The sequence below is a fragment of the Pinus tabuliformis genome, chromosome 1_2 (assembly GCF_031772625.1).
Source record: "Pinus tabuliformis cultivar Carrire ecotype Pingquan chromosome 1_2, CPIR1, whole genome shotgun sequence".
In the NCBI taxonomy this organism is placed as follows: domain Eukaryota; kingdom Viridiplantae; phylum Streptophyta; class Pinopsida; order Pinales; family Pinaceae; genus Pinus; species Pinus tabuliformis.
This window is the reverse complement of record NC_142298.1, coordinates 1,326,452,850-1,326,457,745: the sequence shown is the minus strand read 5'-3', so window position 1 is coordinate 1,326,457,745 and position 4,896 is coordinate 1,326,452,850. Positions and strand designations below refer to the sequence as shown.

Below are 4,896 nucleotides of genomic sequence, written 5' to 3'. Positions count from 1 at the left end.
AAAGAAATAGGAGCTTGGAGGGCAGAGAGGAAGGCTTGTGAGAATCCAGGATTGCCTGTGAGCATCCGTGAGGATTGTACTGAGAGCTAGCTAGCTGTGAGAGCAAAGGCTTTGTATAATCTCTATGCATTTCCACCTTGTATGATAATACAGATAATGGGGTTTTTAGCTGAGGCTTTCCCCAAAGTATATTCATGTGTATTGTGCATTGATTCTTCTTCTTCTGGTTATATGTGTTCAGCTCGATCTTTAAGCTTCCGCTAAGCAAATTGATAGTGGAAGTAATTTATAGTATTTTGCTTTGGTTATATTGCATTATCGAGTTAATCTACACATAGATTTTATACATGGTCTTAGAGCGAGATTTGTAGAGAATTTGCAGAATTTCTATACAAGTTAAATGGAAAAAACTAGCAATAGAAGATGCTACATGGATGACAACAAATAGATATTTATCAACTATGGTACAAGTGTTGAGGAACTGATGAACAATTATTTTCTTCCCTAGGAGTCTGATGTAGAAGCATCTAGAAACCAAGTTCATCTTTGACCTCCTTAGGTCAAAATTCCATTTACCAAGGGAGTTAGTTCCCTAATTTACTTGATTTTGTAATATTTTCTAGTATATCTAAAATAATTTGTATTTTTAAGTAATTAGAGTGGTGTGTCATTAATTAGCTATGTAAAAGGCACAATTGGCTAAAATAATAGACTGTTGGAAAAACATACTCAATTTGTTAGAACTTAGTTATGAGAGTTATTTTGGATGTAAAAGGAAAAATAATAAATTTTATGTGGAAGAGATACAATGAAAGTACAGAGGAGAGAGTGTGCAGACAAGAGAGAGCGAGAGGGAGATTGAATGTGAGAATGAAAAATCTTTCTAATCTTCCTTTGTAGAATTAATCAGATTTTATGGTTACTTTTATGCCTCTATGTATCAATTATGCATTTATGGTTATTTGTGTTTATAATTGCTTGAATTTGTGTTTAAAATCTTGGTTAATCCCTTATCAAAGTGATAGAACTCTGTGATCAATCTCAAGATAACCCATAAATCCCTTGTGCTTAGTTCTCGAAAGCTTCATTAGGAACATAGCATAAGAGATTAATAGTAGATCTATACCTGATTCAACTTTTAACACCAAGTCTATTAAAAAATGGAGTTGTGAATTTATTTGTTGACAACGTATCTTAGTTAAGGATATCCAGTGCTTCACATATCCGAATCGACCATGGTGTGTGCAACTAAGGTTACAATTGAATCACGGATAGGTAGATCAAACTTTTTTTAAGCAGCATCCGATGTAGGACCCGCATCCAAAATGCCACTCAATTATCTGGCCTCAAGCCATATTTGCCTTAGAAGGGTTCGACATTCCAACCATCACTTGGATCCCAGATCATCTGATCCCCAGTCCACACCAATCTCGAAACACGTCTGATCATTTAATCTTGTTGAATGGAAAGTACTCTTGGGACATCTAGATCCTCCAGATACCATATACAAGCGCCAATAGGGAATATAAGGCCAGCAAATCACATCCATCCTCAGGGAAGTGTTCAATCCCCAGATCACCCCAAACCCCCATATCTTTGGAAATGTGTTTATAATGAAAAAGTGTCGATTGAGGAGGGCGACAAGCCTTAGTGCCTTTGGAGTTAATCCTTGGGTTATGACCATGGTCATATGGTGGTATTAAGTTAAGCATTGGTGTTGAAGGGACAACAATTTGAGGTTTGGATTTGAAAATAAATTTGTGACTTTCACTATTGTTAGGAAAAGGGATTTTTTGTTGGGTTGAGAGCACTATTAGCGCTAATAGTGAAATTAGGTACCAGTTCACTATGAGGAGGCCCACAAATGAGTAAGACAAGGGAAAAACTTAATTTAGTAAGACAAGTTGGCATTACATATTGTAATACAACTGAAAATGTGGATGACATATTTACCAAGCCTGTTGGAAAGGCTAAATTTGAAATTTGTAGAAATAAACTATGTTGTACAAAATACATTTCTCAATTTAAGGAGAGTTTAGTAATAATCAAAACCCTGAATTATTTAGAAACTAAAAACACTGAAATTATTTCTATAGAAAGTCTAGATTTAGGCTAAATAACTTATCTTGCCCTAGTTTTTAAGGGGGAATGTTAGGAATGGTTGAAAAGGTAAATTATTTAGAAACTAAAAGCAAATTAGTTCTAGAGGAAGTCTAAGTTTAGACTAAATAACCTATCTTTCCCTAATTTTTAAGAATTGATTGTGTCAACATCTTCCTATATATTGTAAGTAGTTTAGAATATAGTTCAATTCAATTGTGTTTGTTTTTGCTTTATGAGAATATTGATCTCTCAAGATTATTGCTCTAATTTTTCCTTCGTGTTTAAAAGTACTAAGTTTCATAAGCATGGTTTTTAACATTCATTGAAAATGTTTTCCAATTAGTTATTAGTTGATGAAATATGTTAATTTTAATTCTCACCATGGTTTCATAATGTGATAAGCCTGGGAAAGTAACTATTCCCATCAAATATATTAAAAGAAAAATGGCATATAATCTTAACAGAAAATGGTGTGCACAATACTTGAAGAGACACCAAGAGAGCCATGACACATATTGTCATAATCCGAATGAATTCTATTTGGATTGTGATAATAGTCTTATGGACCATGTGGATCTGAAAGCAAGTTAAGTTATTAATGTTGTTAAAGTTCTCTAATTATTTGATTAGAACAAAAAAAAATTGTACATGAATGATTCATGTTGTTAAGGATATGTGCATTTTCTTTTAATGTCCATCGAGACTCTGTATGACTTCTATCACAATCAAAATGATAGAATCCATACACCATCATTTTGACTGTGATAGAAGTCATACACAATCTTGATGGACATTAGAAGAAAATGCATATATATCCTTAACAACATGATCATTCATGTACAATTTTTTTGTTCTAATCAAATAATTAGAGAACTTTAACAACATTAATCATTCATGTCAAATTTTTCCATATAATTAAATAATTACAGAACTCCCAGACAAATATTTTCTTATCTTTCTTTGTAGAATATGAGATTTGCATTTTGTAAAACTAAAACTAATGCACATGATATACAAAATGTGATCTTTAAGATGTGAGACCAAGTCTTATTGGTCACATAAAACTATTTCTTAAGAAAAAAAAATATCAATTTTAGTGTAAATTTATTAATACACTTAAATTATTAATGAATATATCTCTTATTATCAAAAAGATAATATCCAATTTAATAAAATAATAATAATAGATGATTAGAATAAAGTGTTTTAGTAGAAATCACATGAGAGAATTTTTTCACTGACGCGCCAAAAAATTCTTTTATGTAATTTTTATTACGGAAAAACTTTGTTTTATTAATAAATGATTAAATTAAATAGTGGATATCCCACACTAAAAAGGTTTCGTTATCCATATAAGTCCTTATTCAAGTTAGAAACTCATTTAATCTGTCTAGCCGGGCTTGTAAGCAATTACATTAGGCCGCAGTCTCACCTACTCAACCCTGCCCTCTTCAATGATAACAAGCCTGCCCTCCTCAATGCTAACAGGTCTACCTGTATTTTCTTAATAACCAGGGAAAAAAACGAGGGTGTCCACTTAAACCCTATGTCTCGGATTTTTTAATTGCTTGCACAACTTCAAATCGTTGACTCCTGGCCTGAAAACCAGTCAGCAGTTGACACCTTTTCACAGTTATTATATATATTGGAAAGATAAGAGAATGATTATTTGTTTTTAATATCTCGAAATTAATAGACTGAAACAGTAATTTCAGCGCATTTACATTAAGCCCGTCTAGCTCAGTTGGTAGAGCGCAAGGCTCTTAACCTTGTGGTCGTGGGTTCGAGCCCCACGGTGGGCGCTCTTTACTACCAGTCGACCTTCCCAGATAAGACTGTAGGTATATTTTTCTTCAATACCAATGAAGACCTCTCCTGTAGGGTTTTTTCAGCAATACCAATGAAGACCTCTCCTGTAGGGTTTTCTCAGCAATGCCAATGAATTCTTTACAGGTCAAAATTCAGTTACAAATTTTCAAATTTTAACTTAATATTGACTCTGTCTTCTACAATGAATCTGGCCCCTTCCATGCTTTCCCATGCTCTGATAACTTCGATTCCTGACTCTGTCTTCTACAATGAATCTGGCCCCTTCCATGCTTTCCCATGCTCTGATAACTTCGATTCCTGACTCTGTCTTCTACAATGAATGTGGCCCCTTCCATGCCTTCCCATGCTCTGATAACTTCGATTCCTCCGGACTAGTTCAGTAGGCTCTACTCTGATACTTGTATTATAATCTGAACAAATAGGTTGGACAAGCATGGTAAAAGAGGAGCCAAACTCTCGAAAATAAAATCCTGCAACCTTTGGAATTGAAAGCAAAAAAACAATTACTCCGGCACTTTGGCTATTCATTATCTTCAGCCAAAAAGCATGTCCTTCTCATTTTATGTGTAAAGCAGAACTCTGATACATGTCACTCCCAAGAAGATTCACGAATGACCGTTTCCATCTCTTACATGGAAGGTTGAAATTTAAAATCGTAGTCTCATAAAAAAGTTGAGAACTCTGGGCACGGAAGCTAGTCGCATAAAAATGTTGAGAAGTCTGGAGAAAATATTGTGACTCACGGTAGATTTTATTCCTTGCTAGGGTCTCGACTCCGGAAGGTGACATCCTAGGGCCTTAAACTGTTTGATCTCTCAGTTGCTAGGGTCTCGATTCCGGAAGGTCACATCCTAGGCCTTAAACTGTTTGGTTTTTTTAGTTATAGTAATTATTTTAAAGTTTGAAGGATGTGGTTTAATGGTTAGATGGGGAAGTTTGGTCTCCACATATCTAGTGGTCCAA

The 4,896-nt window shown here is 34.3% G+C and overlaps 1 non-coding gene across 1 annotated transcript; it reads left to right on the top strand.

The window, feature by feature from the left end:
• The first annotated feature begins 3,832 nt into the window (after positions 1-3,832).
• On the top strand, positions 3,833-3,905 carry TRNAK-CUU (transfer RNA lysine (anticodon CUU)). The gene has a single exon. It is a non-coding gene; the product is annotated as a tRNA-Lys (tRNA).
• The last annotated feature ends 991 nt before the right edge of the window (positions 3,906-4,896 follow it).